This window comes from Chiloscyllium punctatum, chromosome 42 (assembly GCF_047496795.1).
Source record: "Chiloscyllium punctatum isolate Juve2018m chromosome 42, sChiPun1.3, whole genome shotgun sequence".
NCBI classification, from domain to species: Eukaryota; Metazoa; Chordata; class Chondrichthyes; order Orectolobiformes; family Hemiscylliidae; genus Chiloscyllium; species Chiloscyllium punctatum.
Genome location: NC_092780.1, coordinates 64,081,813 through 64,109,355, shown reverse-complemented (window position 1 = coordinate 64,109,355; position 27,543 = coordinate 64,081,813).

The following is a 27,543-nucleotide window of genomic DNA, read 5'->3' as shown; positions in this document are numbered from 1 at the left end:
TTCTCCTATCCCCACCTGCCACACCCTTTATCTGCAGCTCCTCCCACACCCACCCCCAGTCCTGAAGAAGAGTTATATCTGGAACACTGACTCTCCTCCTGCTGATGCTGCCTGGCTTGCTGTGTCCTTCCAGCCTCCTGCCTGTCTGTTTTGGATTCCAGCATCTGCAGAGTTTCTTTGTCTCTTTCTTTGTACACATGAGCAAAACCAATGTCGTGTACAAAATCCCATGCAAGGACTGCACAAAACACTACATAGGATAAACAGGAAGACAGCTAACGGTCCGCATCCATGAACACCAACTAGCCACAAAACGACACGACCAGCTATCCTAAGTAGCCACACGCAGATGATAAGCAACATGAGTTCGACTGGGACAACACTACTATTATAGGACAAGCCAAACAGAGAACAGTCAGGGAATTCTTAGACTTTGTGGATGAGTGCCATGCCTCTATCAACAAACACATCGACCTGGACCCAATATACCGGCCACTGCAGCAGACAACTGGAATTGACAACCGGAACCGGCAGATTCAAACCACAAAAATTCCAGAGGAAAGATCACAGAAGCACTTCACAGGAGGCTCCCAAGCACTGAGGATGTCACCCAGACAGGGGACGAAACGTCTGCAACACAAATTCCCAGCTCGGCGAACAGAACCACAACAATGAGCACCTGAGCTACAAATCGTTTCAAAAACGATGTCCCAGGATACTAAATCCCAATCAATTTTGAATTTTGAATTGTTTTGACAGTATCAAACCACTGAGATGAATGATGTTTGCGGTATAAATAATCTGGCATTTTGTAAGTTAGTTAGAGAGAGAGAGCGAGAGAGAGAGAGAGAGAGAGCACCAACGGCTATTGAGAGACTGAATGAAAAACACTCAAAGGTACCATTTTCATGAGAAATATCTGTGCAGCAGAAGAGTGAAGATGATTCAGGATGATCTCCAAACAGAGGAAGACAGACACTGGAGACCACAGCCACTGTCTGGATTTGAAAATGAAGTTGTTGTAATTTTATTAGGGGCTTTTATTGGATCAGTCTATTATTATAGAGTGAGAGGCAATTAACAAACCTTTAAGAGAAAGGTGGAAAGTTGTAAGGAGTTGTTTAATGTTCATTGATAGAGTTAAAGATTAAAATTGATATTTTTTTCCATTCAACAGTGGAACTTGGGGAGTTCTCTGGATTTCACCAGTTTCCTAATTTCCCCTCACCCCACCTCACCCCAGCTCCAACCTTCCAGCTCAGCACCGTCCTCATGACCTGTCCCCCACCTCACCCCAGCTCCAACCTTCCAGCTCAGCACCGCCCTCATGACCCGTCCCCCACCTCACCCCAGCTCCAACCTTCCAGCTCAGCACCACCCTCATGACCCGTCCCCCACCTCACCCCAGCTCTAACCTTCCAGCTCAGCACCACCCTCATGACCCGTCCCCCACCTCACCCCAGCTCTAACCTTCCAGCTCAGCACCGCCCTCATGACCCGACCCCCACCTCACCCCAGCTCCAACCTTCCAGCTCAGCACCGCCCTCATGACCTGTCCTCCACCTCACCCCATCTCCAACCTTCCAGCTCAGCACCGCCCTCATGACCCATCCCCCACCTCACCCCAGCTCCAACCTTCCAGCTCAGCACCGCCCTCATGACCCGTCCCCCACCTCACCCCAGCTCTAACCTTCCAGCTCAGCACCACCCTCGTGACCTGTCCCCCACCTCACCCCATCTCCAACCTTCCAGCTCAGCACCGCCCTCGTGACCTGTTCCCCACCTCACCCCAGCTCCAACCTTCCAGCTCAGCACCACCCTCGTGACCTGTCCCCCACCTCACCCCAGCTCCAACCTTCCAGCTCAGCACCACCCTCATGACCCATCCCCACCTCACCCCAGCTCTAACCTTCCAGCTCAGCACCACCCTCATGACCTGTCCCCCACCTCACCCCAGCTCTAACCTTCCAGTTCAGCACCGCCCTCATGACCTGTCCTACCTGCCTATTTTCCTTTCCACCTATCCACTCCACCTCCTCTCTGACTTATCACCTCCATTCCGACCCCCACTCACCTACTGTCCTCTATGATACTTTCTCCCCACCCCCACCCTCCTCTCATTTATCTCTCCACTCTGCAGGCATCCTGCCTCTATTCCTGATGAAGGGCCTTTGCCCGAAACATCGATTTTCCTGCTCCTCGGATGCTGCCTGACCTGCTGTGCTTTTCCAACACCACTCTGATCTAGACTCTCGTTTCCAGTATCTGCAGTCCTTGTTTTTCCCTCGTTCTCTGTCACTCGTACTTTAACAGATGAGGAGGCATGGTGAGCTTTTCTGTGTGTTTTGTTTAATTAGCAGAAGGGTTTCCTGTTGTGTGTAACATCAGTTTATGACCAACGGTAATCTACTGGAGCTGGAGTTTGGAAGATTGGGAGGAATCATTTCTGAAAGATAGAAGATTCTCAGGTGGAAGTGACAGAACTGGATCGTCTATCCACCAAAAGCTATCACACGATGGACACAAACAAAATCAGAGACACCCGACTATCACTCAGAATGAACAATTATGTCCATACAGAAAGAAAACGGCACAAGACAAAATGACAAAGCTCACAAACAGCAGAGAAGACAACACGACAGACACCTAGGGAAGAATGCCAGTTATCATGGACAATGCCGAGTATATTCAGAGAGCAGAGAAATTACTTGCAGATACTGACACCTACCTCCAGAGGGAGTGTGACCCCACACCACAGTAACCAATGGAATAAACAACACACTATGGAATCCACAAAAAACAGACTCATAACCAGAATTGACCGACAAAGGATGAAACCAGAAAGCAATAACACCCCAAGATTTTCCGGATTACCCAAAGTACACCAACAAGTCATCCCACTTAGACCCATTGAGGCACTCTCTCAAACTTCATCACATAAAATGGCAAAAGGACTTCAACAAAATCTGAAATATCTTATCAGCGGATCCAAATACTCCGTACAATCATCACAGGAATTCCGAAACAACATCAAGAACATAAACATAGACAAGGGCGAAGCAATAGTCTCATTGGATATAATGGCACTGTTCACTTTAACTGACATAATCCTAGCCAGAGAGATGCTGGAAAAACACAGCAGGTCAGGCAGCATCCGAGAAGCAGGAGAATCGATGATTCGGGCAAAAGCCCGACATCAGGATGAAGGGCTTTTGCCCGAAACGTCGATTTGCCTGCTCCTCGGATGCTGCCTGACCTGCTGTGCTTTCCCAGCACCACTCTAATCTAAACTCTGGTTTCCAGCATCTGCAGTCCTCACTTCTGCCTTCTAGCCAGAGAGACAATAGCCAAACTCCTGGACAAACAGAACAGACAGCACAATGGGGAACCTATCAACAAGGATATCTGAGAGGCCCTTCTCTCTCCCTAGTTACCCTTTGGTCCTTAATGTATTTGTAAAAACCCTTTGGATTCTCCTTAACTCTATTTGCCACAGCTATCTCATGTCCCCTTTATGTCCTTCTGATTTCCCTCTTAAATATACTCTTACTACCTTATTACTCGAAGGAATCACTCGATCTATCTTGTCTATACCTGAAGTACGCTTCCTTCTTTTTCTTAACCAAAGGTAGAAGACAGTGGATGGTGATGGAGGGTTGCTTTTCAGACTGGAGGCCTGTGACCAGTGGAGTTCCACAAGGATCGGTGGTAGGTCCACTACGTTTCATCATTTACATAAATGATTTGGATGTGAGCATAAGAGGTATAGTTCGTAAGTTTGCTGATGACACCATAATTGGAGGTGTAGTGGACAGCGAAGAAGGTTACCTCAGATTACAACAGGATCTTGATCAGATGGGCCAATTGGCTGAGAAGTAGCTGATGCAGTTTAACTTAGATAAATGTAAGGTGCTGCATTTTGGGAAAGGAAATCTTAGCAGGACTTATACGCTTAATGGGAATGTCCTAGGAAGTATTACTGAATGAAGAGACCTTGGAGTGCAGGTTCATAGCTCCTTGAAAGTGGAGTCACAGTTGGATAGGATAGTGAAGAAGGCGTTTGGTATGCTTTCCTTTATTGGTCAGAGTATTGAGTACAGGAGTTGGGAGATCATGTTGCAGCTGTACAAGACATTGGTTCGGCCACTGTTGGAATATTGCGTGCAATTCTGGTCTCCTTCCTATCGGAAAGATGTTGTTAAACTTGAAAGGGTTCAGAAAAGATTTACAAGGATGTTGCCAGGTTTGGAGGATTTTAACTACAGGGAGAGGCTGAACAGGCTGGGGTTGTTTTCCCTGGAGCGTCGGAGGCTGAGGGGTGACCTTATAGAGGCATGGATAGGATAAATAGACAAAGTCTTTTCCCTGGGGTGGGGGAATCCAGAATTAGAAGGCATAGGTTTAGGGTGAGAGGGGAGAGATGTAAAAGAGAGGCCTCAGGGGCAACGTTTTCACACAGAGGGTGGTTGGTGTGTGGAATGAGCTGCCAGACAATGTGGTGGAGGCTGGTACAAATACAACAGTTAAAAGGGATCTGGATGGGTATATAACTGGGAAGGGTTTGGAGGGATTTGGGCCAGGTGCTGGCAGGTGGGACGAGATTTGGTTGGGATATCTGGTTGGCATGGACGAGGTGGACCGAAAGGTCTGTTTCTGTGCTGTACAACTGTATGACTCTATGGTGCACACTCAAACTACTAGAGCTGTGCTTGATGACACACTTCACTTTCAACAACCAAATATCTGAACAGATCAATGGGACACCTCTGGGCTCACCCTTCTCAGGGCTCACAGCAGAAGCAATGAGGCAAAGACTGGAACAGACAGCTTTCCAACAAATCCAGTCCAAATTGTTGATCAGATATGTGGACTGCATTTCAATTTTCATTTAGAGAACAGAAATCGAGAACCCACACCGATTATACACATCATGTTCACAAGGATCAGATTTACGAGAGAGGGAAAAAACAAAAATCAACTCCCATTCCTGGATGTGATGTTAGAAAGAACACAGAACAGTGAATGCACCATAAACCTAGACAGGAAAGGCACACACACTGACCACATCCTGAACTACAACCACAACCACCCGAACACACACAAACAAAGCTGCATTAGGACCCTCTTCAAAAGGGCTACAACATACTGCAGGGCTCCCCATCCACGAAGGGAAGAAGAAGAACACATCGACAGAGTATTCCCTAAGAGCAGATATCCCTGTACCTTCTGTTACTACAAGGGATAGCCCCGCTCCGCCCCCATTAAGGTAAATCTGTAACACCAAAATGATTTAACCCCTGATGTAATCTGTTAAACTTCGAGAGGCAAGGAACTATTCCCAAAAGTCACTATTTAAAGTAAAAATTAACAACTTTATTTTTTTAAAGTCTAACAGAGAATAATTAATTAACAACCAAATACAACTCCTTTCTCGAACCCATCTTTTACCTTCCTCTCTACAATATTAATCCGATAAACCCCTGATTAAGATTTACCGGAAAATTCAAATTTCAAAATCAGCCAACAGCTGGATCTTCTCCTTGTACCTTCCTGTGTAGGTTTACTCTCCAGGTCAGTGTTGATATTTTTCTCTGTGCAAACTCCTTCTCTGGACAGGTCCTTCTCAGAGAGTTCTCACCAGCAGCCTACATTTGTTGGTCTTTTGGCAGTTCTCCTCCAACTGTTCAATTTTTGTTACGGTTTGATACCCCAAAGTATCGGATCATTTCATTTGTGTTAATGTTGTCAAAATACATAATTCAAAATTGATTGGTGTCGGACCTGGGCTCAATCTACTAACTTACTTTCTTCTTGTGTGAGCCAAGTCCTGCGTGTTCTTTAAATGAATCAATAGGAGAAGATATTCGGCCTCACACTTTTAAGTTTATTTTAGCAGTAAGTGGATAAAGCATTCAGAGCTCTGGGTCTAGACCTGTCTGTCCCTGACAAACAGCAGAGTGTGTCAGTTCACGAAGTCTGACCCCTATCCTGCCCCTGACCCAGTCTATTATACAGTACAAAACGTCATGTTATCACAGAACATTGTGCAAGCATTGAGGTGTGGTTGTCTTCTTGATTGACTGTTGACCTGACTCCATTCTCCGCCTTCTCTCGTTCCTGGATATCTGACCCCATGTAACCTCCTTCTGCATGAGGTGGTGTGAAATAGTTCTTGTTTTTTTACCACAGTTTACAACATGTCCTGCATCTGCACTCACAGGGCGGCAACACCCCCGCTGTCTGCCTCGCTCTCCCAGCCGCTACCAAGGCTGCCAGTACACACTGCTCTTTATTAAAAGTCATTCCTATTGTGGGTTTACATCAGCATATCTTTACGAGTCAGATGTACTCAGTACTTTACCACTGTCTGTTCGTATATAGAAGGGTTACACTACACTGTGCTAGTTAATGGTTAAGTATAATATTGTATTATAAATACTGAAACAAATATGTCATTAAAGGCTTCTGAATGCCTCGAACTAAGCCATATATTTACATTGGAGATTGGCATTTTGGAGCATAGTTTAAATTGATTGCCGAATTTGTATTTTTTTTGTCTCATGGCAACCTAGGTACTGCGAGCAGCTGGACCACATGTATCATTGTAAATTCTCCAGCAGTCTGTGTGTTTGCTAAGTCCTTCAACTCTCTTAAAGGTACAGTACCCCTTGCACCTTCATAACACTTCATCCAAAGATGCTTAACCGACAAACAATGCATCAAGGCCATGAACTAACTCACTAGCCACGCTACCCTTTATAAAAACCACCTCAGCACTGTCAGCCAGAATTCTCCAACCACTCAGATTCATGACAGGGCATAAACTGACAGCCACACCCAATCAACAGCTCATGGACAAAGGAGCCTCTACCCATCATGTGCAAGACAAATGTAACTTACAGAATTCCATGCCCAAGCCTGCACACAACACTGTGTAGGACAAACAGGCAGAAAACTAGCAATCCACATCCACAAACACCACCAAGCATTAAAGGCCATGAATGCTGTCCCCAGTAACCAGACACACAGATGACAAAGACAGCAAACTCGACTGCGATAACACAATGATCATAGGACAAGCTAAACAGAGGATAGCCAGAGAATTCCTAGAGGCATGGCACTCATCCGTGAACTCCATCAACAAACACATAGACATCCACCCAATACACCGGCACTTCAATGAACAACAGGAACTGGCAACTGGAAGCTGCAGGAATGGAACCAAATAACTTCCAGAAGACACATGACAGCAGCACTTCACAGGAGATCCAAAGCACTGAAAATGTCACCGAGACAGGGAAAGAAACATCTGCAAATCAACGTCCCAGCTCGGCGAACACACCCACAACCATGGCAACTGGCACCCGAGTTACAATTCTTTACACAAGCCATGAACAGGCTGGGATTGGCATCTAGTCACATACACAAACACTTGGAATCTCTCAGTTCAGATCAGCATTCACTCTCTCTGAAAGATATAGTACATACCGAGTCACAAAGTCACAGAGATGTACAGCATGGAAACAAACACTTCGGTCCAACTCGTCCATGCCGACCACATATCCCAAGCCAATCCAGACCCATTTACCAGTACTCGGCCCATATCCCTCCAAAACGTTCTTATTCATATAACCCTCCAGATGCCTTTTAAGTGTTGCAATTGTACTGGCCTCCACCACTTCCTCTGTCAGCTCATTCCATACACCTACCACCCTCTGCGTGAAAATGTTGCCCCTGAGGTCTCTTTTATATCTTTCTCCTCTCACCCTAAACCTTTGCCCTCTAGTTCTGGACTCCTCCAGCCCAGGGAAGAGACTTTGTCTATTTATCCTATCCATGCCCCTCATGATTTTATAAAACTCTGTAAGGTCACCTCTGACACTCCAGGGAAAACAGTCCCAGCCTATTCAACCTCTGCCTGTAGCTCAAATCCTCCAATCCTGGAAACATCCTTGTAAATCTTTCGAGAACCCTTTCAAGTTTCACAACATCCTTCCAATAGGAAGGGGATCAGAATTGCACACATATTCCAAAAGTGCCCTAACCAGAGTTCTGTACATCTACAACATGATCTCCCAACTCCTGTACTCAGTAGTCTGGCCAAGCATACCAAACACTTTCCTCATCATCTGATCTATCTGTGATTCCACTTTCAAGGAGCTATGAACCTGCACCCCAAGGTCTCTTTGTTCAGAAACACTCCCTGGGACCTTCCCATTAAGTCTATAAGTCCTGCTCTGATTTGCTTTCCCACATTGAAGCACCTCACATTTATCGAAGTTAAAATGCATCAGCCACTCTTCAGCCCATTGTCCCATCTTATCAAGATTCCATTGTAATCTGAGGTCGCCTTCTTTGCTGTCCACTACACCTCCAATTTTGGTGTCATCTGCAAAATTGCTAACGATACCTCATATGCTCACATCCAAATCATTTATATAAATGATGAAAAATAGTGGACCCAGCACCGATCCTTGTGGCAATCTGCTGGTCATAGGCTTCCAGTCTGAAAAACAACCTTCTACCATCACCCTCTGTCTTCTACTTTTGAGCTAGTTCTGTATCCAAATGGCTAGTTCTCCCTGTTTTCCATGAGATCTACCCTTGCTAACCAGTCTCCCATGGGGGAACCTTCTTGAATGCCTTACTGAAGTCCATATAGTTCACATCTACCACTCTGCCCTCATCAATCCCCATTGTTGCTTCTTCAAAAAACTCAATCAAGTTCGTGAGACATCACTAATACCTTCAACTTCATAACACTGTGCAGCCTCAGAAAGATGTTGAGCAGACATTTTGCATCTGTACAGACAAGACAATGGTGTTTTTGAACCAGAATAGATCATTTCTTGCAGTGTAAATGATAACCGTTTACTCAGCACTTATCTCAAACTCTGTCACTACAGCATCCCTTTATAAACCCATCCACCTGGATGAAACTGCCTGTTTGCTTTCCTTTCTGACTGACCAACCCTACATTTCATTGGAGTGCTATTAGAACCAACTTCTTTGCCTACTCTGGCACAGCCGCATCTGGTGATCTGCCTGTTTTGTATTGAATAGCATCCCGGAATAAATAATCGAAAACAATAAATCAGCAAAGTCACAAAGCCGACCCCTTTTTTCTAAAAGCTGTTCCTTCTCTCAAGGATTTTGTGTCCTTGGTTTTTTCAGAGTGGTCATAAACAGCCCTGGTTCCAATTAGACCTGTTTTTTTGACAGAGATTAAAGAGTATTGTGAGGTCTTTTTGTTTATAAATAAACAGACGAGACTTCAGGCCAAAGTGGTCATGTTTTCGAAGTGACCTGTATAATGAAAGGGGCGTGGTCAGCTCTCGAGCTGAGCAGTTTAATCCAGAACAAGTTCGGAGTTCAGTTGTGTGGAAACAGGCTGCGAACACTCTCTCTCTTTCTGCCCTCCTGTAAGCATTTGTTCTATGTTTACTGTTTTTTTAAGGGGATTTGCTTATTGGGACTGTTATGTATGTTTGCAACGACATAGTTGAGTCTAGTTTGGAGACTACGTTCTGAAGGGGTTCTTTATTCTGTTCTATGTGTTTCATTGTGTAATTTTGTAAATAACTGTTTGCCTGTTTTGAAACGTGGGAGTCAACATAGCTCCTTACTCTGGGTAATTTTCACTGTACACTTACCGAAACAAGTTACAGAGTTCTGGTCTGGGTTGCCTGTTTCAGAATGTTTTGAGTGGTCTGGCCTAGTCCATACCAGTAACATGTACACACAGAATGGACCAAACTTCACCTTGTTACCACTTCATCTGATGCTGAAGTAATAAGCACATGCCTCTAATATACAGTCATGTCCGAGCCCAGAGATCCTGAAAATGGGGCTGACAGTCACATGGAACATTGAACAAGAACAAGATGTCCTGGCATGGTTTTAATAACATGGTTTTAACAAAACAATGGGTGCAGTGGGAGAGTCGGTGGGCTTTTTTAGTTTTCTGCTGGACTGACCCCCAACCCCTCGTTCACCCAACAGCCCACCCCCACCCCACGGTGGCTCAGGGGCAGCACAGTGGCTCAATGGTTAGCACCGCTGCCTCACGGGAACCTGGGTTCGATCTAACCCTGGAGGTGACTCTCTGTATGGAGTTTGTACGTTCCCTCCCCCCCCCCCCCCGCCCCCCCCCCACCCCCACCCCCGATGTCTGCTTGGTTTTCCTCTGGGTGTTCCTGTTTCCTCCCACAGTCCAAAGATGTGCAGGTTAGGGTGAATTATCCAAGCTAAGTTGTCCCGTATTGTTCAGGGATGTGTAGTTGTGGTGTATTAGTCAGAGGGTAAATGTAGAGTAATAGGTTAGGAGAATGGGTCTGGGTGGGTTACTCTTCGGAGGGTCAGTGTGGACTTGTCGGGCTGAAGGGCCTGTTTCCACACTGTAGGGATTCTATGAGCTTTGCTCCCAGTGAGCACTGCAGCTCCTTGAGCCTGGGACTGACATGATCCACAGAAACCTCGGACCGCAAGACCATTGGAGCAGAAGTTTGGCCATTCGGCCCATCGAGTCCACTCTGCCATTCATTAGAGAGAAAGAAAACGACAGATGCTGGAATCCAAAGTAGACAAGCAGGAGACTGGGAGAACACAGCCAGCCAGGCAGCATCAGCAGGTGGAGAAGTTAGTATTTCGGGTATTCCCCCTTCTTTCGGACTGAAGAACGATTCCACCTGAAATATTGACTTCTCTCTCATAACAGATTTACCAGGATGTTGCTGGGGGTTGGGAGTTGGAGGGTTTCCCTTGGAGCATTGGAGGCTGAGGGGTGAGCTCATAGAGGTTTATAACATAATGAGGGGCATGGCTAGGGTAAATAGACAAGGTCTTTTCCCTGGGTGAGGGTGACCAGAACTAGAGACCAAAAGTTTAGGGTGAGAGCGGAAAGATTTAAAAGGGACCTGAGGGACAACCTTGAATGCAGAGGGTAGTGCGTTGTATGGAATGAGGCTGCCAGAGGAAGTGGTGGAGGCTGGGACAATAAAAAGCATCTGGGTGGGTCTATGAATAGGAAGGGGTTCGAGAGATATGGGCCAAGTGCTGGCAAATGGAACTCGATGAGTTTAGGATATCTATTCAGCATTGACGAGTTAGAACAAAGGGTCTGTTTCCATGCTGTATATCTCTATGATTCTTTGACTCTAATAAAGGGGAAAAAAAGACAGAAAAATACAGGATTGCACTGAGCCAGTCCTCTGACTTGGCAGGCTGTGATGAAAGTTTTCTTAAAAAAATCAAATTAGTGTGGGGTCAGACTAGCACATAGCACAGGACAGCAAAAGGCCCTTCAGCCAATCATGTCTCTGCTGACAATAATTCAATGTTAATCTAATTCCATCAGGGCTGCACAGGACCCATTTCCCTCTATTCCAGCCTGGACACTTCCCCATCTAAATGCCTCTCAGGTGTTACTATCACGTCTGCTATTATCACGGGACCTTCTAGGCATCTACCACACATTGCAGGAAAGAAACATTTGCCTCACACACTTCCTTTAAAGTTTCTCCCTCTCACCTTATCAATAAAACCTTGTCTTTGACACTTCCATCCTCGAAACATGACTCCGACTCTGTACTTTATTCCTGCTTCTCATAATGTTCCACACGAAGCCTCCATGTCCTGCCTACCGTGTGATAACCAGAACAGCATCCCCTACTGCACTGGAACCTAACTGTTTACTTACAGCTGCCAACCGGCATGAGTTGCCAACTTTTATATACAATGTCCCAATGAATGAACACAGGCATGCCATACACCCTCTACAGCACCTTATCGACATGTACTTCCACTTGTAGGGAGCTGTATCCTGTCACTCCGAGATCCCTCTGTCAATCAATTCTCCGAAGGATCCTGTCATCGACTGTATTATTTCCTCTTGTATTTAACCTCCAAAAATAAACATACAACATAGAACTGAAAAAACACAGGAATGGGCCCTTTAGCCCAGAAAGTTGTGTTAAACTTGATGCCAAATTAAACTAATCATTTCTGCCTGTCATAGCCCTCCATTCCTTGCATATTCATGCATATTTATATCTAAAAGACCCTTAAACACCCCGATCATACCTACCTCCATCACGACTCCTGGCTGCACATTTAAGACTCCAACCACTCTCTGTGTAAAAAGATATTGAACTAACCCCCTCTCACCTTGAATGCATGCTCCCCAGTATTAGACATTTCAATTCAGAGGCAAATACTGTGACCATCAATCCTATCTGTACATCCATAATCTTATATATTTCTATCAAATCTCCCCTCAGCTTACACCCCTCCAGAGAAAGCAACCTAAATTTTTTAATCTCCCCTTATAGTTCATCCCCTCTAAGCCAGACAGCATCCTGGCAAACCTCTTCTGCACTCTCTCCAAAGCCTCCACTTCCCTTTTGTAATGTGGCGTACAGAACTGAATGCAAAGCTCTAAGTGTGGTCTCTTCAGATAAAACAGATGGGCTACAGTCTGATACACGCCCCTCACGTCTGAGTCAGGGACAGAAGAATTGGACCGGAGGTGAGAACATCCCAGGAGAAGCTACATGGTAAGGAACAGGCCTCCATCCCTGGGACTGGGGCCAGGTAGATTTCATTGACAATGAGATCTTTGCTTGGGCTTGTTCCCCTGGGCCAGAGAGCACTGGCTAATAGGTACATCCAGGAGATTCAGAGAATCACCTCATTCTAGGGCCTGGCTCTGAGCGAGGGAGGCAGACTCCATGTCCCATACACGTGTAAAGGAAAGCTGACTTGGTGACTGGGTACCAGTCTCATTGGAGTTACTTCACCTGTCTAAATGTTTATAATTATCAGGCACACCTATCATATTGATTCTTCAGTTCCCATTTTGTCGATCTCGTCCTACCTTTCTCATGGTTAGCAACTTATCGTTCTTGCAAACGTTTGGAATATCTATCATGCAGAATAGTTGCACATGCTGACAAAAATGCATTCCATCGATATTCGCTGATTATACACAATCTGTTTCTGACTTTGATTTGCAAAGGTATCATAATCCAAATATCGTTCAAATTCACCCCCACATCTCCAACAGCTTTCTCAGAAAGTCAAAAATGTGAACAAAATTTAGTTCAAAAGTGATTGCATTCCTGGAAATAAAAGATTAGTTTATCCTATTTGGAAATTAACTCTGGCCAGAAAATGAAATTCCGAAATTCCAAATGTGATAAAATCAAATTCCAAGAGATAAATTGAACCAATGTTTCCAATCTAATCTCTTTTAATGAGCCTATCCTGGCAGATACAGATGTAAATTAGTGCAGAAAATCCCTTCAAAAGGGGAAAAATACAAGAAACATGCACGATCAAAACTTATAAAAGGCACAGGCAACATGTTAAAATCAACAAGGATTTCCAAAATGTAGACTTAAATCAAAACATTCCCAGATCAGGAGATCCAGGGGAGAGAAAAAAACAACAATTACATTAGACCACAAGTAATCACTAATGAACAAAAAGTACATTCAAAACAGACCACAAAGAGTTAACACTTCACAGCAAGTCTATGTCTCTCTCTGTCTCTCTGTCTGTCTGTCTGTCTGTCTGTCTCTCTCTCTCTCTCTCAGTTCCCTTATCCGAATGGAAGAATTCAAACTTTCTGCCAATTGTTTTATGCGATCCCAATTAAATGTACCATCAGGTGGCAGCGGCTTCTCAGTTTATTCTGTCCATTTCACCCTTTTGTTTGGAATAAGTCATAGTTTTGGAATCATTTCCCCATGCCTGTCCCTCACATGCACACTATCACAATCATTCAACAATTCAAACAGAGTGTCCTTTAAAATGTCAATTCAAATTTAGCAAGTTGCTCAATTCATGCAAAAGGAGTGAACAAAATGTCCAATTTATCTGAGGGGTTTCCAAACACTAGGAATCATTTTCCTGATCAGATATTATCTCATACATAGTCTGAAAGGGAGAAGTCTTTCCAACTGCATCCAGGGACTGTCCCGTTGTAGCTTATGACTCCGTGCTCTTCAAAATAAAAATCAACCGGCCTTGTCCTCCTTTCTCTATAACCTCATAACTTTAACCGATCATATGAACACAATGGAGTGTCTAATATCTCATAATTTCCACTGGCCATATTAACACAACTGAGTGAGAAAATTACCGAGACTCCCTTCCATTTTCAATGATCTAAAAGGTTCTCCTGGCCATATCTGATAGAGTCAGTTCTCTGTGTGGAACACAGAAACGCCAAGGTCACCCCACAGTAAACAAAGAGACATTTCAGCTGGACACATAAACAAAAAGTCTCACATTTCAAACGGCCATATTAAACAAAACATATCAAATTTCAACAGAGGATATTAAACAAAAACAGAATAGACTTAAATTTACCTAAAACTGACGGACCAAATGGTCCTTTTTATCCCTTCCAGGGCCAAGTCTCACTCGGCAAAGGGGCAGATCCTCTCTTGGGACACAAGGAGTGGTCTGAAGGTAAAATACCTAAGGGACCCCACCACAGGGTTGAGTCTGACACAAACTTTCGGTTGTTTAATCAGCCTAGAGAAATGTTCCCTATGTTGGGAACCGAGTCACGGCACCAGATGGGAACTTGGGAATTCTCGGACCACTCAGAGTTTGTAAAGTAGCCCTCTTGTATTGTTAGCAAGCCAGCTGAGAGATCAATAGGCAAAAAGATGAGGTAATCAATCAGATAGGACTGATAGGTTATCTCTAATTCTCAGGAAAGAGGCAGCATAATTTGTACCCTGAATGTGCACAATCATATCATTTTTTTCCAATTCCCACTGTATAATGTTTCTCGTTTTAATTAGATTCCCATGAGGTAATTCATACACTCGTGTTGTTTTGCATGTAAAATAAACAATCCTGTAAATGTGGTGTTATTGTGTCACTGAGATAATATCGAGTTTACAATCTGTATTACGTTATAGTGACTGTCTGGGAAACAGGCAGTTACTTGATTTTGCCAAGATTCATCCATTCATTATTCCATTCTCATGGTCACTGTGCTTGGCCATTTTAAAAGGCAAGTAATTACTGTGAAAAGGAGACTTACAAAGTGGAGGACCTTAGCTACTATTTCCCTAATACTTCATCCCTCTCACACGTATTAGACAAGGCCGAATAACCTCTCCTTTACTGGCTGCTGCATTACAGTTAATAGAAATATGCCAAGGGCTTGAATTTCTACATGGAACTGCAATGTAGTTCCCATCACAGAGACATGGTCTGGAGAGGATCAGGAATAGGGACTTCCCATTCTGAGGTACAGGGTCGACAAGAGGACAATCCTGTATACAAGTGTGGAAGGGCTGCTGTGGTGTCGGTTATTGTGGGGAGGAAGGATGATCTCTTTGATGGGTCGTCAAATGGGAGACTTCCAAAAGAGGGTTGAAAAGGGTCCAAGCTGGGTACATACCCATGAGAAATAAATCTTGGCTATCCAGAGCGAGAGGACCCTGGATGACTAACGATATTGATAAGGACATGAAGAAGAATGATGAGGTATATGATGTAAACCAGAATAGAAAATAGCAATAAATATCAGAAAGGGAATCTCAAATGCAGGAGAGAGCTTAAGGCTACAACAAGGAAGGCTCAGAGGAAGCATAAGGTGTGGATGGAGGGCTGTTCTCAACATAGAGAGTAAAATATCTTTCAATCATTTTAATAATAAAATAGTAGTGAAGGATAGAGTGGGGCTATGAGAGAAGGGGAAAACATTTTGCTTAATGACCATTTTGTTCACTGAAGCCAGTCTATCCCCAGCTAAAAGAGAGCCTTCCCATAATACCATTGATGGCTCATGTTAGCTCTACCCAGGAACGGACTGTGAATGGAACATTACCGAATTGGAGGGAACACGTTCTCTAAACAACTTGCTAATGAGATTCTCTCCCTCACAATGTCACAGCACCTCCAGAAGCCCCAAAAAATCACTCTGTCTCTATGAGATCCCAGCTGACACAATACTTCCGCAGACAAAATGTCACCAAACTAATCACTATGGATGAGCTGAGCCCTGTGAGACACTGTGGACAGGGTGATACTGAATCGTCAATCAATGGTCTTTGATTAGCAAACCTCCTGTAGCCATTGTTTAACTGATGGATACTGGTTAAACATTGTTAGCTCTCTTTCAATACAGTAAAACTATCCACTGTAATTAAAACTGTGTTGTCTTACCATCAGCCATCAACCTCTTTTATCCCTATAAAACCTGGATATACCTGTACTTTGGGGTAGAGGCTGAGACTCCTCTGTGTAGAGTGATGACCATTCTGTGTGTGAGTGGTCTTTGGCTCCTTCCCACGATACCGTGAAATAAAAAAGTGTATCAATTTCACAAGGTCTGAGTACGAGCTTCATTTGAAATTGGACAATTCTCTGGCAGGGCCCATACTGAACAAACAGCAAAGATGCTCACTGAAGCAAGAGGTAGGGTACTAAAGGAAGTCATTACATCTGTCCTTCCCAAATTCGTTACTAATTGTGAAATGGTGACAATGGTCTTGTTGAAAACGTGAGTGTTGAGCAGCTGGGATTTATAGTCACAGCTAATGTAGAGGAGTTGAAAAGCCTGCAGCACTCCCAGTGAGAAATTACCTGGCCCTGGCAGGATACAGCCTGGATTGCTGAAGGAATGAAGGGAGCAAATTGCAGGGTCATTGAAAGAAATTCTCCAGGATTCTCTGAACGCAGGATTAGTGCCAGGGAACTGGAGGATTACAAATGGGACACCATTGTTTCAGAAAGGAGTAAAAGGTAATACAGGAACCTACATACATGTTAGCTCGGCATCAATAGTGGGATAACTGACAGAGAATATAATACGGACTAAGGTCAATACCCACTGGATAAAAATAAGTTAATACCAGACAGATAACATGGCTTTGCCAAGAGAAGATCATGTCAAGAAAGAAACTTGATTTCTTTGATGAAGTGACACAGGCAGTGAATGAGAGTACTCCTGTGGATGTTGTATATTGGAACTTTCAAATAGCATTTGATGCCACACAGCAGGGTGGTTCCCAAATTAGAACTGTCTGGGATTGGTGAGTCCTCGGCAGCACGGAATTGAAGTTGGCGAAATGAGAAGATACAGGGTGGAGCTGTAGGTGGGCATTTTCCAGTTTGGAAACGAGTTGAAATGAGTGTTTTCCAGATATTGGTATTCAGACCCTTGCCTCATCTGATTGAGAGATGGGTGTTGTTGCAAACTCTCTCAATGTGTCGATGTTACCGCGATAGGGAGAATTGTGAATTGTGAGAATAGAGTCATGCAGCATGGAAACAGACCCTTCGGCCCACCCAGCCCATGCAGACCATGTTCCCAAACTAAACCAGTTCCACCTGCCATATTAAGGCCCATATTGCTCCAATGCTTTCTTATTCAGGAACTTATCGAAACCGATCAACTCCATTGGTCCATGACAAGTTGGTCAAAACGCACAGATCCCTGGCAAATGAATGTCAATGCTGAGAAATGTGAGGGAGTGTATTTTGGTCCAATAAGTACAGACAGAAACCACAGGCTCAATGGCACAATTTTGAGGGGAATACAGGAGCTGAGGGACTGAGGGGACCATGTGCATAATTTCTATGAAGATTATCCGGCAAGTGGCAAGAGCAGGTAATAAGGCTTATCGGATCGTTGGGTTTATAAACAGAGGGATAGAACATGAAAGCACAGGAGTAATACTACACCCCGGCAAATTATTGGTCAGACTACATTTGGATTATTGTATTCAGTTGTTGGAACCTTATACATTGTTTCCACGAGTTTGTCTGTCAGTATCTGGATGATAGATTACAGAGTTATACAGCACATAAACAGACTCTTCAGACTAACGTGCCCATGCCGACCAGATTTCATAAAGTGCAGCAGTCCCATTTGACAGTGTTTGGCCCATGTCACTCTAAACCTTTCCTATCCATGTCCCCATCTGGATGCCTTTTAAATGTTGTAACTGTCCCTGTCTCCACCACCTCCTCTGGTAGCTCATTCCACACACGCACCAACTTCTGTGTGAAAAGATTGCAGCTCGTGTTCAGTTTTAAATATTTCCCCCTCACCTAAAGACAAAGGCCCTGCCTGAAACTGTGTAAACCTACCCTGGTTTATTGGAGCAAAATGGAACTCCTCACATTTATCGAAATCAAACTCCATCTGCTATTTATCGGCCCACCAGACCAGCTGATCAAGATAATGTTATATGCTCAGGTAACCTTCCTCACTGTCCATTTTACCATCAATTTCAGTGTCATGTATAAACGTACTATCCACGTCTCCGAAATTCTCATAAAATCATTTATCCAAATGACAAACAACAGTAGACTCAGCGTTGATCCTTGCAGCACACTGCTAGGTGCAGGTCTCCAGTCTTAACCAAAAACCCTCTACCACCACCCCATCTCCTCCATCAAACCCATTTTGTTTAGAGTTGCCTACGTCTCCATAGACCCCATGTGATTGAACATTCCTAACCAGTCTACCATGCAGAACCTTGGTGAAGACCTTGCTAAAGCCCATGTAAACAATGTCTACCGCTCTGCCTTCATGTATCTTCATGGTCACCTGTTCAAGAATCACAATAAGGTTTGTGAGACATGATTTCCCAGGTACAAAGCCATGTTGGCTATTCCTGACATTTCCAGAATTGGAAGGTCATTCCATCCCTCGTGTTGAAGTTTCCAGAAAGGAAAAGTAGTAAATATGGTGCCCTGGGAGTAGCAGGAACCTGTTTTGGACTCATCTGTGGCAGGAAATATGTCCTCACGGTCATTCTCTAGTTTAGATGGAGAGTCACGAGACAATCCCAGATCACTGTATTCATGGGAATTTGTAGCTCAGGTTGTGGATGAGGTTGTTGACTTGCTCACTGAGCTGGTAAGTGTATTCTCAGACATTTCCTCACCATTCTAGGGAACAGAATCAGTGAGCCTCCGGTGAAGCATTGTTGTTCTGTCCTGTTTGCTGTTTAAGTGTCTGGGTCTGCTGGGGTTGGTCGTGTCATTTACTGCTTTGCTGCTGGTTCTGTTTCTTAGTGGTTGGTATATTGGATCCTACTCGACATGTTTGTTCATGGAGTTCCGGGTTCAGTGCCAGGTTTCCAGGAATTCCCGTGAATGTAACTGGCATGTCACAGGATGGATACATTGTTCCAGTTATACAGTCACAGAGTCATTTAGTCCGACAGAATGGAGAGAGACCCTTTGGTCTAAACTGGGTCATGCTGACCAAAATTCTCATCAATACTCAGTCCATGTCCCTGCACTTGATCCTTGTCCATCTCATCCTTTCCTATCCATGTTATTGACCAAGTGCCTTTTAAATGTTGTCAGTGTACCCACCTCACACACTTCCGCTGGTAACTCATTCCATATGTACAATACCCTCTGTGTCTAAAGTTATAGAGTCATAGAGATGTACAGCATGGAACCAGACCCTTCGGTCCAACCCATCCATGGCAACCAGATATCCCAACCCAATCTAGTCCCACCTGCCAGCACCCGGCCCATACCCCTCCAAACCCTTCCTCTTCACATACCCAACCAAATGCCTTTTAAATGTTGCAATTGTACCAGCCTCCACCACTTCCTCTGGCAGCTCATTCCATACACACACCACCCTCTGCGTAAAAAAGTTGCCCCTCAGGTCTCCTTTATATCTTTTCCCTCTCACCCTCAACCTATGCCCTCTAGATCTGGACTCACACATCCCTGGGAAAAGACTTTGTCTATTTATCCTATCCAAGTCCATCATAATTTTGTAAACCTCTATAAGGTCACCCCTCAGCCTCCAACGCTCCAGGGAAAACAGCCCCAGCCTGTTCAGCTTCTCCCTATAGCTCAAATCCTCCAACCCTGGCAACATCCTTGTAGATCTATTGTGAACCCTTTCAAGTTTCACAACATCTTTTCAATAGGAAGGAGACCAGAATTGCACACAATATTCCAACAGTGGCCTGCCCTTAAGGTTCCTTTTATTCTTTCCCCTCTGACCTTAAACTGATGCCCTCTAGTCCTCAATTTCCCAACCCTGGGGAAAAAAACCTGATGCTTTCACTCCATCCATGCCTCATATGATCTTACATAAGACCCTTCGATAAGATCCCCCCCTCACTCTACTACACTCCAAAGATAAATGTTTTAGCTTGCCTAACCTCTCCCTGTAACTCAGGCCGTTGGATCATGGCAACAGCTTTGTACATTTCTTTTGCACTTTTTCCTGTTTCATAACATCGTTCTGACAGCAAGGTGACCAAAACACAATACTCCAAGTGCGGCATCGCCAATGTCCTATAAAACTGCAACATAACTTCCCAACTTCAGTGCTCAATGCCCTGACTGATGAAGGCCAATGTTCCAAAAGCCTTTTTCCCTGCCCTGTCTGCCTGGGACTCCTCTTTCAGAGAACCATGTCCCTGAACTCCAAGGTCCCTCTGTTCCATTACACTCTCTAAGACCCTACCATTCACCATGAAACTCCTTCCTTGATTTTATTCTCCAAAATGCAAGTCCTCACACTTATCTATATTAAACTTCATTTGCCATTACTCAGGCCACTTCTCCAGCTGATCAAGAACCTTCTGCAAATTCTGATAACCTTCCTCATGATCGATGATATTATATTATCATCTGAAACCTTACTAATCATGTCTAGTACATTCTCGTTCAAATTATTGATGGAGATAACAAACAGTAATGGGCCCAGCACTGACCCCTGAGGCATTCCGCTAGTCACAGGCCTCCAGTGTGACAAACATCCTTCCACTATTACCCTCTGCTTCTGACCATCCAACCAATTGTGTATCCAATTTGCCAGCTCCCACTGGATTCCATGTAACCTAACGTTCCAGAGCAGCCTACCATGTGGAACCTTATCAAACGCTTTACTGAGATTCAAATAGACTACTTCTACTACCCTGCCCTCGTCAATTTTCCTGGTCACTTCATCAAAGAACTCTGACAGATTGATGAGACTTGATTCCCACACATGCTGACTACTCCGAACCAAACCCTCTCTTTCCAAATGCATGTATACCTTATGTTGAATTGGGGTCTTTCATTGTCCGTGTGTCTGTCCAAGTGATAACTGGTCTTGCCTCTTGGTGGCTGGTTGGTGTTCATGTACCCTGGTGGCTAATTTCCTTCCTGTTTGCTCTATGTAGTGCTTTTGACAGTCTTTATGTGGTATTTTGTCTCAATTCACCCGTGTTACTGCTCTCTTCTTCCTTAGTGAATTGCATGCTGGGAAGGATGTTGTTTGTGAGTTGATGGGTTTCCTTGGCATCAAATGGACAGATAACCACACTCCAGCAAGAAACGATATGTGGCAGACTGGCCTGTCCATTCTATACTGCATTGCCATAGTTAGACAAGAGTCTGCCTTGGGAGGCACAGTGGCTCAGTATTTAGCACCTGCTGCCTCACCGTGCCAGGGAGTTGGGATCGATTCCAGCCTCGGGATAGTGTCTGTGTGCAGTTTGTATATTCTCCCCGTGTGTGTGTGTGTTTCCTCCAGGTGGTCCGGATTCCTGCCACAATCCAAAGATGTGCAGGTTAGGTGAATTGGTCACACTAACATTGCCCAGAGTGTTCAGGGATGTGTAGGTTAGAGTAAATGGAGAGTAGAATGGTAGGGAATGATTCTACTTAGGATCCTCTTCAGAGAGTTGGTGTGGACCTGTTGGGCCAAGTGATTCCACTCTGAGGGAATCCATGATTCTGTCATCCATTAGGAAAGTAATTGATCATCCGTCAAGAGAATCTCCTTTGGAACATATGTCTGGGCATGCAATGAATGTAAAAGTGTGTTTTTGAGAATGCAAATAAAACAAAACATCATCATTCGCAAAATGTTTTATCAAATTATCATATCATATTAAAACACCGAAAGTACAAGAGTAATGAACAATTAATATCTGAACTTTGATCTAGGTTTGGCTGACAACCAACTTATCTAACTGTATAAGAGGGCTGGAATATTCTTTGATGACCTAACTGGTTAATTGGAGATGTTTCATTCCAAATAGCCTGACGTTACATTCATATATTCCACCTGGGTCCATCGGACCTGATAGTCATTAAATATGGCAGGTCACCAAATGGGACAATGTGCCCATGTTTCTGAAACTCAGCCTTTTTTAATCATCACAATAGAGTCCTCCAAAACACAAATCACAAACTGACTGTATTGTACCTTTCCCACACTGTTTGTGTTTTGATTCTTTCTTGAATCATTTTGATATTTCTTTTCAGCTCAAACATAAGAAGTGAACTTCAGCTACAGACTGTGTTTCTCTCATGTCACCGTCCATCCTGAAACTGATTTGGAGATGTCGGTGTTGGACTGGGGTGTACAAAGTTAAAGACCGCACAACACCAGGTTATAGTCCAACAGATTTAATTGGAAGCACTAGCTTTCGGAGCATGCTCCTTCATCATGACAACCACCTGATGAAGGAGCGACACTCTGAAAGCTAATGCTTCCAATTAAACCTGTTGGATATAACCTGGTGTTGTGTGATTTTTAACTTTGTACATCCTGAAACTGATCTTCTTCTCGTTTGAAATTTCTTCCCTGAGAAAATCGGTCGGCATGTTGTTGTCAGAACCCAGGCATTAAAATCCTTCAGGTATATCGGGCTACAGCAGAAAACACTTACACCTGAAATGCTATCCTTCACATCTCATTCTTGTGCTGCAGTAAATCGCTCTGTAAAACTGTCCTGAATTCTGACTTTGTAGAAATGATTTAATCCATAAGAGATACTGAGCTCTGACTGAGGCAAAATTATTCAATCAGATAATCAATAGGAAAGATATGTAAACATAGATTTAAATATTTATTCCAAGAAGATCAAAGCACAGCAGTTGTTCAGACTGCATGTAGTTTTTGACTGATATCATTCAGTAAAAAATCCTTTTCATTTCTCAATATGGGGAACAGGAAAATCCTTGTGCTGCACTACAGCATAATGGTGAGCTATCTGCTGAGTTGGCCATGAGATACTCCATGCAGAATCACTGTCTCTGAAACATTAATGCAGTCCCTGTTCAGGATGCTGCCAGACCTGCTGTGTCTCCCTTTATTCTTCTATCCAGACTCCCCGGATCTGCAGTTCTTTATTTTATTGTATTTAATTATATGGTGATTCCTTGATGGACGGCACACATTTCAGAGACATCATGAAACACGACTTTGATTTGACAGAACACTAACTCTGTGGTTGGTAATGCTCCTCAGTGGTTCAGGTATTGGGCTTTGTAAAACTTTAATAAAACCTCGAAAGCCTTGAATGAAGTTCCACATTTGGCTCAAAGTTGCCGTGTTGCCCCAGAATTCATGGCCCGAGCTGAGTCACACACTGGAGACTATCCAGAGAATGAACATTCGTGAAATTCGTGACCAGAGGCCTCACTCAATGCAATGCTGCTTAGAGACTTGATGGTTCATACACCCAACATTGTTTCACCCTTTTATAATCTTCACGACTTTGTCTTTCCCCCAGTATCATCTGAACACATTTGTGGTGATGAAAGAGCATTTCTTTATAAATATGGAAAGCACCAATGGGTGGTCTTTCATTTCATTGATGTTTTCTTCCTCCCTTGTCAGATTAGTGGGTTTGATCATTCATTTCTGTTCCGTCCTGTGTACGGCTGAGGATCAATGTTCGACTCTGGGAGAATTCTTTTGAGTGGACAGGAGATGGAAAATGAACATGGCTGAATCTGTACGGAAATAATTCAAGATTGTTGAAGTGAAATGTTCATGAAATAACTTTCTTTATGGATAACGATACCTTTGCAAATCAATGTCAGAAACAGATGGTGTATAATCAGCGAATATCGATGGAATGCATTTTTGTCAGAATGTGCAACTATTCTGCATGACAGATATTCCACACATTTGCAAGAACGATAAGTTGCTAACCAATGAGAAAGGTAGGACGAGATCAACAAAATAGGAACTGAAGAATCAATATGATAGGTGTGCCTGATAATTATAAACATTTAGACAGGTGAAGTAACTCCAATGAGACTGGTACCCAGTCACCAAGTCACCTTTCCTTTACACGTATATGGTACATGGAGTCTGCCTCCCTCACTCAGAGTCAGGCCCTAGAATGAGGTGATTCTCTGAATCTCCTGGATGTACCATTAGCCAGGGCTCTCTGGCCTAGGGGAACAAGCCCAAGCAAAGATCTCATTGTCAATGAAATCTACCTGGCCCCAGTCCCAGGGATGGAGGCCTGTTCCTTACCATGTAGCTTCTCCTGGGATGTTCCCACCTCCGGTCCAATTCTTCTGTCTCTGACTCAGACGTGATTGTCGTGTATCAGACTGTAGCCCATCTGTTGTATCTGAAGAGACCACACTTAGAGCTTTGCATTCAGTTCTGTACGTCACATTACAAAAGGGAAGTGGAGGCTTTGGACAGAGTGCAGAACAGGTTTGCCAGGATGCTGTCTGGCTTAGAGGGGATGAACCATAAAGGGAGATTAGAAAATTTAGATTGGTTTCTCTGGAGGGGTGAAAGCTGAGGGGAGATTTGATAGAAATATATAAGGTTATGGGATGTACAGATAGGATTGATGGTCACAGTATTTGCCTCTGAATTGAAATGTCTAATACTGGGGAGCATGCATTCAAGGTGAGAGGGGGTTAGTTCAATGTCTTTTTACACAGAGAGTGGTTGGAGTCTTAAATGTGCAGCCAGGAGTTGTGATGGAGGTAGGTATGATCGGGGTGTTTAAGGGTCTTTTAGATATAAATATGCATGAATATGCAAGGAATGGAGGGCTATGACAGGCAGAAATTATTAGTTTGATTTGGCATCAAGTTTAACACAACTTTCTGGGCTAAAGGGCCCATTCCTGTGTTTTTTCAGTTCTATGTTGTATGTTTAAATACAAGAGGTTAAATACAAGAGGAAATAATACAGTTGATGACAGGATCCTTCGAAGTATTGATTTACAGAGGTATCTCGGAGTGACAGGATACAGCTCCCTACAAATGGAAGTACATGTCGATAAGGTGCTGTAGAGGGTGTATGGCATGCCTGTGTTCATTCATTGGGACATTGTATATAAAAGTTGGCAACTCATGCCGGTTGGCAGCTGTAAGTAAACCGTTAGGTTCCAGTGCAGTAGGGAATGCTGTTCTGGTTATCACACAGTAGGCAGGACATGGAGACTTCGTGTGGAACATTATGAGAAGCAGGAATAAAGTGCAGAGTCGGAGTCATGTTTCGAGGATGGAAGTGTCAAATACAAGTTTTTATTGATAAGGTGAGAGGGAGAAATGTTTAAAGGAAGTGTGTGAGGTAACTGTTTCTTTCCTGCGATGTGTGGTAGATGCCTAGAAGGTCCCGTGATAATAGCAGACGTGATAGTAACACCTGAGAGTCATTTAGATGGGGATGCGCCCAGGCTGGAATAGGGTCCTGTGCAGCCAGATGGAATTAGATTAACATTCAATTATTGTCAGCAGAGACATGATTGGCTGAAGGGCCTTTTGCTGTCCTGTGCTATGTGCTAGTATGACCACACTAATTTGATTTTGTTAAGAAAACTTTCATCACAGCCTGCCAAGTCAGAGGACTGGCTCAGTGCAATCCTGTATTTTTGTGTCTTTTTTTCCCCTTTATTGGAGTCAAAGAATCATAGAGATATACAGCATGGAAACAGACCCTTTGTTCCAACTCGTCAATGCTGAACAGATATCCTAACCTCATCGAGTTCCATTTGCCAGCACTTGGCCCATATCTCTCGAACCCCTTCCTATTCATAGACCCACCCAGATGCTTTTTATTGTCCCAGCCTCCACCACTTCCTCTGGCAGCCTCATTCCATACAACGCACTACCCTCTGCATTCAAGGTTGTCCCTCAGGTCCCTTTTAATTCTTTCCGCTTTCACCCTAAACTTTTGCCCTCTAGTTCTGGTCACCCTCACCCAGGGAAAAGACCTTGTCTATTTACCCTAGTCATGTCCCTCATTATGTTATACACCTCTATGAGCTCACCCCTCAGCCTCCAACGCTCCAGGGAAAACCCTCCAACTCCCAACCCCCAGCAACATCCTGGTAAATCTGTTATGAGAGAGAAGTCAATATTTCAGGTGGAATCGTTCTTCAGTCCTAAAGAAGGGGGAATACCCGAAACACTAACTTCTCCACCTGCTGATGCTGCCTGGCTGGCTGTGTTCTCCCAGCCTCCTGCTTGTCTACTTTGGATTCCAGCATCTGTCGTTTTCTTTCTCTCTAACGAATGGCAGAGTGGACTCGACGGGCCGAATGGCCAAACTTCTGTTCCGATGATCTTGCGGTCTGAGGTTTCTGTGGATCATGTCAGTCCCAGGCTCAAGGAGCTGCAGTGCTCACTTGGAGCAAAGCTCATAGAATCCCTACAGTGTGGAAACAGGCCCTTCGGCCCGACAAGTCCACACTGACCCCCCGAAGAGTAACCCACCCAGACCCATTCTCCTAACCTATTACATTACATTTACCCTCTGACTAATACACCACAACTACACATCCCTGAACAACACAGGACAATTTAGCTTGGATAATTCACCCTAACCTGCACATCTTTGGACTGTGTGAGGAAACAGGAACACCCAGAGGAAAGCCACGCAGACATGGGGGGGGGGAGAACGTGCAAACTCCATACAGAGAGTCACCTCTAGGGTTGGATTGTACCCAAGTTCCCGTGAGGCAGCGGTGCTAACCATTGAGCCACCGTGTTGCTCCTGAGACACCGTGGGGTGGGGGGTGGGCTGTCGGTTGAAGGAGGGGTTGGGAGGGTCAGTCCAGCAGAAAACTAAAAAAGCCCACCGACTCTCCCACTGCACCCACTGTCTTGTTAAACTGTTATTAAAACCATGCCAGGACATCTTGTTCTTGTTCAATGTTCCATGTGACTGTCAGCCCCATTTGCAGGATATCTGGGCTCGGACATGACTGTATATTAGAGGTATGTGCTTATTACTTCAGCATCAGATGAAGTGGTAACAATGTGAAGTTTGGTCCATTCTGTGTGTACATGTTACTGGTATGGACTAGGCCTGACCACTCAAAACATTCTGTTGCAGGCAACCCAGACCAGACTGTGTAACTTGTTTCGGTAAGTGTACAGTGAAAATTACCCGGAGTAAGGAGCTATGTTGACTCCCACGTTTCAAAACAGGCAAACATTTATTTACAAAATTACACAATGAAACACATAGAACAGAATAAAGAACCCCTTCAGAACGTAGTCTCTCCAAACTAGACTCAACTATGTCGTTGCGAACATACATAACAGTCCCAATAAGCAAATCCCCTTTAAAAAACAGTAAAAATAGAACAAATGCTTACAGGAGGGCAGAAAGAGAGAGAGTGTTCGCAGCCTGTTTCCACACAACTGAACTCCTAACTTGTTCTGGATTAAACTGCTCAGCTCGAGAGCTGACCACGCCACTTTCATTATACAGGTCACTTCTAAAACATGACCACTTTGGCCTGAAGTCTCGTCTGTTTACACATAAAC